This window comes from Chelonia mydas, chromosome 5 (assembly GCF_015237465.2).
Source record: "Chelonia mydas isolate rCheMyd1 chromosome 5, rCheMyd1.pri.v2, whole genome shotgun sequence".
NCBI classification, from domain to species: Eukaryota; Metazoa; Chordata; order Testudines; family Cheloniidae; genus Chelonia; species Chelonia mydas.
In genome coordinates this window covers 48,742,273-48,755,531 of record NC_051245.2, presented here as the reverse complement: position 1 = coordinate 48,755,531, position 13,259 = coordinate 48,742,273, and the positions used below count along the sequence as shown (strand labels likewise).

The 13,259-nt window shown below is 41.4% G+C and overlaps 1 protein-coding gene across 9 annotated transcripts in view; it reads left to right on the top strand.

Moving 5' to 3' along the window:
- TNPO1 (transportin 1) overlaps positions 1-13,259 on the top strand; it is a 164,362-nt gene that overhangs the window by 48,660 nt on the left and 102,443 nt on the right. The gene's annotated exons all lie outside the window — the stretch shown is intronic.

The following is a 13,259-nucleotide window of genomic DNA, read 5'->3' as shown; positions in this document are numbered from 1 at the left end:
CTAGATTTTTAGGACTGAAGGATAGATTTTAGGTGCTGATTCTACCACCTGCTCCACAGACACTTGTGTGGAGCTTTAATGACTATTAGGGATCTCAGTGGGCTCAGGGGGCTGCCTGCATATTGCCAGTTGTAGGATCAAGGCTTTAGACTGGGTTGCATCTTAGCTTTCCTTTGTTTGGTTTTTTCTCTGGATGTTAGCATCAGTGCTTCATCAGAGTAAAATTAGATCGTGTAATAACCTTCCTTGTTGGAAGACAGATGTTCAGAGGTCACAAATCCAAATGAATTTCTAACAGGATTAGACCAAGTAGTTTGTGCATGCTATTAAAACCATTACACAATTTGGCATATTTAGTAGTTTATGATGGAGAGAGAGTTTGTGGTGTTAAAGAGGTATTAAAGGTTTCTCTGAAGACCCCATCTAGCAGAATACTTGCTTTGGGTCTTGGCTCTTTAGTGGAAGACTGTTACAACTCCATTATTTATTAAAGATTGTTTACTCTTGTGGACAGTAAGTATGAACCAGGTCATCTGCTGGGTTTAAATACTGATCTCCAAATTTACCATTCAATTCTTTCTTGGTAATGGTGGTGAAGAAGCTCATCATTAACTCTTTTTGCATTGTACCAATATTTCATATTGTCTCAGTGCATTCTTTTTATTATTTCGTGTCCTTTCCAGTCAGTCTTAATTGCCAGTCCAGTTGCCTAATTTGTGAAGCTTTTACTGCAAGTGTTTTGAGGGCCTGCTCCAGTAACTACCTTGGCAGGGTGTTTTTTGCCTACTGTGGCATGTGTTTCAGCTCTCTTATACCATGTTGGCATGTTCTTGCTTTTATTTTTCTTGGAGTTTCAGCCGTTCTCCCTTGGAGCTCTTCCCCTGAAGTTTTTTTTTTTGGCTCTTCTCAGTATACTGGCACCTGACTCAGTGTGCTTCAACAATTTGTGTTTTTTAAAGTGCACATTTCTTGGTGCATCAGGAGTACTTTGTACTCAGCCCAGCACTTGCTTGATGCTTCGTTCAAATCAAGGTTATACAAAAAAAGTAACAATCTCCTTAGCTTCTGCTTTTTTGTATTTTGGTTGGGTGGGGAGGGAGGGTGTATGTCAAGAATGAGGGAAGGAGTCTACTGTCATGTGTGTGGGTGTCAGCTATGTCTTCATATGTCACTCTGAGCACTAGCAATATAGGGAGTGGCTCCAGTTCCTCTTTCAGGCACTCCAGAGAAACTTCTTAAAGTCCAGCCCAAGGTTGTCCACAGTGCTTTGAAGGATAACCTGAAAACTAAAGCCTGAGCCAGCCAAGATCACTGGAATGTTGGGATGGACTGCCAGCACCATCCATGCACAGACCCAGGTTCCCCAGACCCTGCTTCCCAGTAAGCCCAGCATGATTATTTCAAAGCTGAAGTGCTTTGTGCTATGAACAGCAAAGTTGAGATCTCTGCATCAGCTCCTTGAAAATACATGCTTGAAGTCTATAACTCTGCACAAGACAAATGGAAGAGATGACAAGAGAACCAACCACACCACACTTGCTTGTTGAAGCCCCTTTCTACATGCAGCTTTATATCTAAACTTCCTGTTTTTTTTCCCCCCCTCCCCATTGTGTCTTGTGGTTGAAATTTAGAAGGGATTGATTCTGGATATTTGTATATTCTTGATGATTCAGCATAATCATTCCTGGCTGTTAAAATATTCAATCAGGTTGTCCACCACTTTTTTTTCTTATTGCTTATAGGTAATTACCAGCTTTGTGGGGAAGAAGAGCAGGAAACACTGCTAGTTGCAAAATGACCACTTCAGAGCTGCTGCCAAATATAAAGGGCCAGCCCCACCAGGGGTGTAGAGTGAGGAGGAATTCAACCCTGAATTGGGTGGAGCCAAAAAAGTACTGAAAGAGCTGTTCTCGGGAAGGGGCTGAATTGGTGTTTTATATCACATAGGCCCTGAGGTTGCCCAGAAGCCCACAGTACTTCAAAAAAATTCCTTTTGCTCTCCATCAGCAGGGGTAGAATCTCTTTACAAAGTCAGTGCACTTTGTCCTGAGGCTGAACCTTCAGCCTCATAGTCAGCGCTCCTGGTCCAGGAAGCTCTGGCCTCAACATTGGCATCTTCAGCCTAGCCAGTGCTGGTGGCTCCTAGAGTACTTAATATGTTCTAAGTACCCCCTCCATATTGCTTGGACAATACAGATACTAGGGTGTTATCCAAGGTTGAGGATTGTTACCTGGACTCAAATGAGTTGGAGTATTCGTCTGACTGGAAGTACATATTCATTGCAGAGGAACATCCGCTCCCCCACATTCAATAGGTACCATGCCCTTGCACTCTATTTTGGAGCAGCTGGTGAAGGTGTGGCAGATGCATCAAGCTGCTGCGTCTCCTAAAGACAGTTAAAAATATCATCTGCTCCCTCAGGATGCTGGCAGCAATATTTTAAGAGCTTGCTTAGAGGAAAGAGTGGCCACGCTCTGCACCTCAGAATCCTGATCCGCAGTACTGAGACTTATTTTAATGAACAGTTTGCCAGTCCATTTTGCAACCCTTCTCAACAGGGGTGGCCATGCCTTCATAACTAAAGGGCAGGAGAAGCTATGCAAAAAAATTCACACCTTCAGTAACCTTATTCCTCAAGAAAGATGCTAGGAGCTTCAAAGCTAGTCCATGAGAATGTTGACTTAGCCCAGTATCAGGCATGGGTAATATTTGATGCATGTGAGACGGTGGCAGTCTTGGGGTGTATGCCCTTATGTCTGTCCAGCTGTCAGCATCTGAGCTTCACCAGGAAATCCAGAGAGTTTGAGGACTTGTTTTAAATTGGGGGAAAAAAACTCATTTGATGAACAGGTAGGGTGCTCTTTGGTGAAGGCAAAAATGACTACAGAAATACTGCATTTTCTCAGGCCTGTATGCAAGTCTCTCTGAGTCCTGTATGGAAGGAAGGAAGGGAAAAGCTCCACTTGCAAAAAGTTAGCTTTTGAATCAGTAGTAGGCTTTAAGGGACCAGAAGCCTCTTTTTAGGAATCTCAAAAAAGAGCACAGCTTTTGCCATTGTTTCAAACACCAAAGGTTGCCCACATCTAATGCTGATCTGGTCTGTGCCTTCATAGACCGGTTTTTTTAGCTCCTTTTTTGAGACTGCTAAACGGAGGCTTCAGATTAGCTCCTTAAGGAAAAATGTTGGTAAGGGAAATTGCCTTCTTCCATAACTTCATCTGTCCTTTGGCCATAAAGGCATGAGAGTTTGTGAAATGAAGGGTTTCCTGAGAGATTAGCCAATTCGCCACTAACAGTAACATGCCATTGTCACCTTGTCAGAAGTCTCGGGAGTCTGCATGACTACCAGGAATTGTTAAATGGGATAATATGATCAGATTTGTAGAAGAACTTCTGGGGGCTAGTGTCCCTGCTGTCCCAATCCACCAAGAATGCTCTTGTACAGCATCTTTCTCATGCCAGAAATATAAACCCTCCTGGCAAAGAACAATCATACCAGATAGCTCCAATGATATTTATACTAATCATGGCATGTCTCCGTGTGAAGCAGCCTCTGGACTCTGAGGTCTCAGTGGTCATAAGCAAGTCTCCTGTCACATCCCAGTAATGAGACTTCAGTGTCTCATTGTCTGAGGAGAACTTAGTTTGTAATGGACTTCCAAATGTCTCCTGTCCAAACTGTAGCGATCATGGTTGCATCCAACTTAGGACAGGGGATCTCATACAGAGGGTCTCAGTATCCAGGGAGATCAGTCTTTCAAGGAATGTTGCATATGAATGTTCTGGAGATCAGTGTGGCTCTGTGTGCCTTAGGTGTCCACGTGCTTGGTATCCCCAGAAGTGTTCCTGGTTCAGTGACTATCAGGGCTCTCATTTGCATAAGGAACACAAAGACAAGCAGGGAGGTACTGGGCTTTGCCACCTGTTAGGTAAGTCTTCAGGGGCTGGAGTGTGCTCTACTCCACAAGACTTTCATAGTACATGTGTACATGGCAAGAAAGGAGACCACAATTGCAAATGAGATCTGGAACACATCCTTACAAGTGGCTTCAGGATATGGAAGTGCCAGCCAGTCCCTCTTCTGAGGGACATTCGAGGTGGATCTCATCATTACTTACCAAAGCAGAAAACTACTGGTGGCCTGCTCGTGGCTTCCATAAAAAGTCCCATTAGCAAAGGATGCCTTTTCCATACTGTAGGGAAGAGATGTCTCTGACTTTTCTACTGCTCCTTCTCCTAGCTAAGGCTCTGGAAAGTTGAGAGAGAAAAGTGTGATCGTAATTGCCTCATACTAGCTCAGATAAGTGTAGTTCTCTGTACTGTTGCGGCTGGGCAGAGTTGATTCTACCAGATTGAGAGAGAATCTGGCCTAGATGATGATCCACATCTAGGGCACTCAAGACCTTTTGCTTTGATTCCTGATGACAGAGCAAAGATCTGTAAGTATGGTGTCTTCCAGTAGATAACTCATGTCCTAGCATCTCAAAAACATGTATGAGAAGGACCTGTCATTTCAAAAAGAGAGGTTAGCGGTCAAGGTAGTTCTCTTCAATTGGGGTACTCTCCTCACCCACCTCAAATTGCTTTACTAACTTCTTTGTGTCTGTGCCCGCTTTGAAGACTCACTCCATTCAGGTTCATTTTGGAAGCTTTCTGTTGATTGTGAATTAGTTGAGAGTAGATCAGTGTCTGCAGCCCCTTGTCATGCTTGTGTGCAGCTTGATGCTATCTAAAGGCCCACTTTGATTTGGATTAAAGCTCTTTGAAACACTCAGTCCTGTGAATTTAACCTTATGTGGAAGATCAGGTTCCAGGTAGCAGTAGGCTAGCTTCAAACTTGATCAGATTTTTACAAAAATGAAGTACTGCATACTCACATTAGATTCACCTCCCAGGATGGTGGTGGTGGTCCACCTTGATGAGTCTGTCATTCTGCCAACATTCTTAATATGCTTATCACATTGAAGTGTGTCTCCATATGCTTAATGTTAAAAGGTTCTTAGACTTCTGTTGTGAACCAAAGACTAATTAGAGGTAGCTTGTCAGGCTTTTAGGTTAATCCTCAAAGGTTCTGGACACTCAAAGGTTTGTGACTTTAGTATTTTTATGAATTTTAATTAAAGAAATCATCACCAGAGCAAAGCTGCTTTTACACTGAACCAAGAATAAAGCAATTCAACTATCATGTAAAGATCAGATCAACAAATTAATCTCTATTGGGTTTGAATTAAATCATCAAATAGTTTAATCATTGTTAGATTGTGACTATATCTGTTTGGTTATAAATCCCAGCTAAAGAATTTAACAAAGTCAATCAGTTATAATTTGAATGGTTAAATATGTTAACTGAACCACAACCTTGGAGCCAATTATTAAGTTTCCTTCTCAGACTTCAGTTATATGGTGGTTAGTACCTTCCTTCCCCCTGGAGGCATTATTACAGTACAGATTTTAACAAAACACTTGAGAAACCAAAGTTTAACACCTTACACCAAAAATTACAGGGGAAAATTTCTAGTCTCTGAGGACTTTCAAACATAAAACAGTAACTTTGAGATGATGTTTATGGCATATTTAGCTGAACTTTTCTTTCATGTGCCTTCCTCATTTGGACTTCATCGGTGCTTACATACACACAACCACACTTCAACTCCAGTGCCCTAAAAATAAAAGGCTAAATAGGCTGGAGACATCTCAGCCTAATAAAAATAAGGTAACAAGGCTTTGCAAACTCTTCAGCTCTTGCAGTCGTCTTGACTTGCCTGCAGTTTCCGCTCTGACTCTATGCAAGGAGCAGTGCTTCTCATTAACAGGCTTTCTTTCAGTGTGTCCACAGATAGGGCAAAGGTTCATGTAGCCTGTGATTAATGCATGTTGTCCAGGTTGAGGTGACTTCCTCACATCAATGTGATAGACATTCCAGAATCTTGAGACCATCTTCTGTCAGATGGCTTGTAAGGCTTCTTGGCCTTACCCTTGATTCTTATGGTTTGTGAATTTTGCTTAGTCTGCCTTGCAACATCTACTTCCTAGATCTTTGGATAAGTCTGGTGTGAGGCCTATTTTGGTGCCATGTAAGCTAATCTAAGGATTGGATTAGGTCACTTTTAGCTAGTGTCAGTTTGGAAAAGTGCTGCCTAATTCAGCAATTTAAAAAATATTTGGAGTTCTACACTGTTTCTGTTGCAAGTCTGTTCCCTACAATATTGATACAGGTAGTCTCATGCTCTGGATTGAAGAAGCTGGCATTGTTGTATGCAGGTGAAGTGGTCTGGAGATGACATTGTCACCTGTTTTATAGAAAATGAAATATAAAAATCCTATAAAAGACTGCTAGGGTCCCCCCCCCCCCCCCCCCCCCCCCCAACAACCAGTCACTCAACTTTTCATCCATCCAGCAAAATTGTAAATTCAGATCTATGATCTTTCATCACTTCAGTTTATGCTGCTTAGACATTACAAACCGTCCTATTCTGAAACTGGGCTATAGGTGTCACAGCTTGTTTTCAGCTTTCATTTTGACAGAAAAAAATTACCTTAAATTATTTCTTAAATAGGTTTTAAAACTTACATAAGGCCTGTATTCCCATGTACGCTATTTTTTTTTTTTTTTTTTTTTGACAGCATTCTAAAGACCATAAGTCACTAAACTCTTGATCAGGATTTAAATCACCAAGTGGAAAGCCTTTATTTAAATAATCCATTTTAATCAACTTTTCTGTTTGTACTTCAGTTATTTTTCTAAAGAAAGGTGCATTCTCATTGGTTGATACAAGCATTAAAATGTTGATTTATAACTAAACAGAGCCTTCACGCTAGATTTGGTACATCTTTTTGCTATTTAGGAGGGTGCACTATATACACTGATTTAAGCAATTATATAGCTTAACATTTTCAGGGCCTTAATTGTACGCTTTTAGTATGTTAGAAAATGATGAATGACGCTTATTTACTAGATAATTAACTTTTTGCTCATGACTTGTATCAAGGTGCATTAGATTGGTAACTGGAATTTAATTGAACACAACAGCATATAAAATTTATTTTTATTAAACAAAACTAGCCCTGTTGTGCCATATTTTATAAAGTTTGACTTCAAAAGTTAATTCTCACGCCCCTCTTCCCTCTCCCTCCCCCCCCCCCCCTTCTTTCTTTATATAGGAAAGCAGCCTTTAACTCAGTTTTTGATAGAGGCTGTGGATTCCGTGTATTTATTTATTTTCTTTAAATGTTTTAAGAGATGATAAATTTAGGCTTTAATAATTTTGTATTAAATTCAGACTTTAAACAGCTTTATTTTTAAAAATCTGACTTTTTAAATTAAAAATGTGATTTTTTTTAAATTGATTTTTACCCAAACGTTTTTGATTCCCGTTTGCTTGGCAGTGCTGTTATCAAGAGGACTTGTCTAAATGGATGTCTGTCTGCATTTTATACTGCAATGTCTTCTGTCTTAAAAATGAGACTGAGGGTAGGCTGCCACACTGTCTGCTTTGGGACTGTTTCTCAGACACCCATGAAGCAGCTACATACTTAATGTTACTGCTTGGATTCAGTCTTTAAGAGTGTGTCTGTTCATACTGTGAATGGTAGCACTTGTTTCCAAGGTAGGAGGAGACTGGACTCTCCCATGCTTACAAGAAGTTTTGTTTCATTTCAGGATGTCCTTATTTTTAGCCAACTTTTTATGTGAAGGCTTTTTTCCATTAGTCTATTTTGCAGATCTGTAGTTCTCCAAATAATTCAGAGTGCATTTTTCCGCACCTTGAACCTCTTGGGGTTGTGACCATATCTTCTTAAGGTACCTTAATACTTGTTTCTATTTCTTTCGTATGTGGTGGTGGTGATTTTTTAATTGATCATCATTTGATAAATTGGCCTATATCCTGAGATGCTTGCTTCCCGGGCAACTGAGGAATGGACTGCTTTGGGGGGTAGTGTTTACACCCTGGCAGGATGAGGTGTGACAGCCAGTAGGGATCTGACTCATGCTCTGCCCCATTAATGTTGCTGTACTGGTGACTCTAAATATTCAAAAACCAGGATTTTAGCTTAAAAATCATGACCCCATGTCAAGGTTCCTCCCCCACTCTGAACTCTAGGGTACAGATGTGGGGACCTGCATGAAAAACCTCCTAAGCTTATCTTTACCAGCTTAGGTCAAAACTTCCCCAAGGTACAAAATATTCCACCCTTTTGTCCTTGGATTGGCCGCTACCACCACCAAACAAATACTGGTTACTGGGGAAGAGCTGTTTGGACATGTCTTTCCCCCCAAAATACTTCCCAAAACCTTGCACGCCACTTCCTGGACAAGGTTTGGTAAAAAGCCTCACCAATTTGCCTAGGTGACTACAGACCCAGACCCTTGGATCTTAAGAACAATGAACAATCCTCCCAACACTTGCACCCCCCCTTTCCTGGGAGATGTTGGATAAAAAGCCTCACCAATTTGCATAGGTGACCACAGACCCAAACCCTTGGATCTGAGAACAATGAAAAAGCATTCAGTTTTCTTACAAGAAGACTTTTAATAAAAATAGAAGTAAATAGAAATAAAGAAATCCCCCCTGTAAAATCAGGATGGTAGATACCTTACAGGGTAATTAGATTCAAAACATAGAGAACCCCTCTAGGCAAAACCTTAAGTTACAAAAAAGATACACAGACAGAAATAGTTATTCTATTCAGCACAGTTCTTTTCTCAGCCATTTAAAGAAATCATAATCTAACACGTACCTAGCTAGATTACTTACTAAAAGTTCTAAGACTCCATTCCTGGTCTATCCCCGGCAAAGACAGAATGTAGACAGACACACAGACCCTTTGTTTCTCTCCCTCCTCCCAGCTTTTGAAAGTATCTTGTCTCCTCATTGGTCATTTTGGTCAGGTGCCAGCGAGGTTACCTTTAGCTTCTTAACCCTTTACAGGTGAGAGGAGCTTTCCCCTGGCCAGGAGGGATTTCAAAGGGGTTTACCCTTCCCTTTATATTTATGACACCCCATAGTGCAAAACAATAACTGTTGTGTTCTATTTATGTTTCCTGATTTCAGAATTATTTAGGATTTTCTTCACTTCCATGAGGCTAGAAACTTAATCTTTTTGGAAAATTAGAAAGCGTGTATTTTGAATTGGGAGTTGGAGATTTAATAAAAACAGCCAACATCACAAGGCATGTGATGAAATAATTAGTTGGTAAAACTGCTGTTCTGAAGTGTCAAAAATCTTTAAAAGCTGAAGAGTACTGCTAGTCTTACACTAAAGAGGTAAAACAGAGGAATGAGTATCCTGTTGGAATAATACTGTTGAAGGCAAAAGCACAGTTAAGTGAATATTATTTGACATTTCTCTGTGGGGGCTGATGATCTAGTATATGTTTATGCAGTGCTAGCACAATTGTAAGACCATACGTTTTTCAAGAAAACTTCCCCCTCTTTTGTTAACGCTCTCTTTTAAGTGGCCTCATAAAGGGTAGCACTTCTTGCCTAAAGTGCTGTGTGAATGGAAAATATTTCAAACAATTTCGGTGTACGTAGACCATGGCATTCCTTGTTAATTTATCTGACATTACCCTGATCAACAGTAGATTCATGTAATGGGGAAAACAGATTTGTCCCAACTGCCTAAATATAGGAACATAACTTCAGTAAGAACCTAAAACAACGCTGGTAGGGTTCCCTTGATACTGGAATGATGAATCTGTCTGCTAACGAGTAGCAATAATTACAGTTTCAAAATACTATACACAGAATTCTTTGCTGTGCAGCACATAGATGGCAGTACAACTTCTGATCCATAACTGTATATTTATTGCTCAATTATGCAAGTCCCTGTCCTCTTCCTAACAGTGGCCTTTGGACAATCAGAATGTTGAGATTTGCATGTCCATACAATTTGTTCTTTAACCATGCAGTTCTTATGCAAATCCCTATGGCTTGATTGCCTCCTATTTTCAACTTATCTGTCATGCACCTATAAACATAATCAGCTTTTGACAGTCTTCCCACCTAATTCTAGATATTAAATATTTTTCAGTTTACATAGGAATTAAGCCCCTATAATCCTGATCCTACAGTAAGATCTATGCTGGAACACAATACCGTGTAACTTTCGATACCATATAACTTTCGATACTTCCTGTTGACTCCTTGCCATATCCCAGACTAATAAACCTTCTAGCCTTACTGTCTGTTTAGCCCAGGATATTGTTGTGGCGGAGTTAACTGGAATCATCCAAAAGTTATTTTTAAAAACAAATTACTTTTTTTTTGTGTTTTCCCTTTTTTTTAAAGGGAGAGAGGGGATTGGAGGGAGGAAAAACTGGGTTTTTAATGGGAGTTGCTTAGATAATCTTTGGAAACAAAGCATTTTTGTTTCAGATCTGTGTAGTTTTAAAACTAACAGAATTAAGGTTTTATGACTGAATTTATCTGAGTTTTAATGATTCTTGACAGGCTAAGTATGATTTAATAATTTAGGGTCTCTACTTCAGTTACCTTTTATAAATCGTTAGTAATCAACCTCTTGTCTATATACCATTGGTACTTATTAACTTTTTTTAAAATATCTTATCTGACGTGAATTAATTATTGTAATGCAAATAGACTAACATAATGGAGCGAGCAAAGCAGGGCCCTGCACTCAGAGAATTTGCCAGTTTGTCAAGCAATAACTTTTTCAAAAGAGCATCTGATCAATTGTGGGGAATGTTCCAGATGCTGATGGGCAGAAGCCTATTGATTTTGATGAAAAATCAAAAAACTGGAAAACCTGGTTTCCACTAAAATCAGATCCATTTGGTGCTCCCTCAGGAAGCTCTCTGGCGCCCCCTGCCGCTACCTGTAAACTGCTAGCTGTAATGCATATAGTTTTGCACTTAGTTGCTTATATAGGCTGAGCTGTACACCCAGGTGGACTTGTGGGGTGGGGGTGGTTTCCAGCTACCCAAGATGGGCCTGTATTTGCACATAAATCATTGTCCAACACATGGAGCTTGGCCTACATTAGCCATCGTGTGCACAACCCTAGTTTGAGTCATATTTTATCTGGAAATTAACATAGAATCATAGAACTGGAAGGGACCTCAAGAGGTCCTCTCGACCAATCCCCTGCACTCATGGCAGGACTAAGTATTATCTAGTCCATTCTAGATGTCTAGAACATGTGGCATCCCTTTATTTATTCCATGATGGATGCTAGATGGTGAACACCCTTTTGACTGTTCTAAATTTGTACTCCATGTGTTTTCATTCTTGTATTTTTGTTTCACCTTGTGCATGCCTCATGTTTTGTAGTTAGTGTTCGTTGTTGGGAGTATAGAATTAGTGTGGGGTTTTTTTTTTGTTTGTTGTTTTTTTCCTTCTCCTCCACTTTTCTGGAGAGCTTATTTGGCTTGGCTGGGCATGCCTGGTTCTTGTCAAGAGGCTATCCCGACCAGTAATGTCCATTCTATGCATCTGTTACGTTTTTGGGAGATCTGGGACTCTCCCAAGTAACTTTTGCCTGGCTCTGAAATCTAGAGTTTGGAAGAATCAGGAGACCAAACTGAAGCTGCTGATGGAGCACTCCCTTTGACCTGCTTCTGAGTCAGGTGAGGAGACCCTCTTTGGACATTTTGTCTCTGAACAGATTCATTGCCCCTTCAACTTTTGGCTAACATCTCGCATAAAAAGGAGATCTTGGAGGACTCAGGGAAATCTCTGAAGAGGAGGAGTGTGGTCTCTCACCACAAGGAGCCAGCTCCCAAGAAGTCCCAGTCTTCTGCGAGGTGTATAGTGTTGAGGCCTAGACCTCTTCACTTGGCGCCATGGAGGTGAAAGACTCTTCCTCCAGTACCAGTGGAGCAGGGAGATCCTACAGTACTTTGGAGAAACATGGTGGCAGCAGGGCCCCAGCACAGTCTGTTTCAGACTTAGCAACAGTGTCTTCACGCTAGGCTCCGTCAGTACCAACAAAATCAAAGCATGCACCTTCAGCTTTGGAGCCAACACATTTCAAGCCAACAGTACTGCTCAAATCAATTGCTGCATCAGTACTGATCCAGTCAGTACAGTAGGAATTCTGTTACTCCAGGGACTTGTCAATGTTAGACAAGCTGAAGTCCCACTGCTTGTGGGTAGTGATAGTGTCGGTAGTGATAGTGTCACTACTGAGACCCCAGTCTTCAGATTACCAGTGCTTCCTGATTCCACAGGATTCTTCACCCCTCTTCCCCCCCTCTCCCCCCGAAGGACATTCGGGAGGATGAAGGAGGCATTCAGTGAATCTCCTCCTTATCAGTGTGGGGTTCCCCTCTGCATCATTACAGGAACCCATACTTTGACAAGGCCCCTTGCCCACATTAGGGGTTGTGGGATCAGTCCTTGGTACTATCCTCTCTCCTGTATGGGCCTCCCCTATGACCATACTGGGATCCTTGGGTAGCATATTGGCAGCACTTTGATAGACTTCTAGCTTCATTGCACCAGGAGACTGTGGTGTCAATCTCCTCCACCAAACCCCTAACACGAAGAGACCTTTGAAGGACAGGAGGCTAGGGTGGACAAAGAGGCTATCCCTCAAGCCCCTATTTTGTCTTAGTCTCTGGACAAGGCAGTCATGCCTCTACCACTGTTGATGGTTGACTGATGTGTTTGTTTTTTTTCCCCCCCCCCCCTCTGTTCCAGAACCCTTGTGAATTGGAGGAGCTGGTAAGTATAGAACCCAGCTAGCAAAAGCTGGAAACTGATTCGACTTCTTTGTTGTTCAAAGAAATGCCCCTCCTACTAAGTAATCATGACATTCTCTTATCTTGAGATCACCCCAGGGATCAGGGGCACAGGTAGAAAGGCATACATCTCCGCTACAGGAGGAAGGCATCTCGTAGCGACCCTAGGTTCAGGTCTCCTCTGGAGCAAACGTTCTGACATTTTATATTGTACTTGTGGCAAACAAGTCTGTTGTGGGGAATGCCCATCAATGAAGTATCATTTCTGTGCTGGAACTGAGCAAGGACCATTCATGGTTGGCCACTGTCTGCTCAGGAAGCCTGCTAGAGTTGTTATGGCTCTGGGGAGCTTGAGGACCATTGGGCACTTGTTCTTAGGGTACAATTTCAGAAGTAGATGGCTTCCAGATACTCAGGCTAGAAATGGGTGCCCTTTTTCTTCTTCATATACTGCATGGGTGTTGTGTGGTCTTGACTATCTGCACTATGGAATTTTGGAAGACAAGTAGAAACGTTACACAGACCAGCCTGATGGTTCTGAGCTCTAGGCCA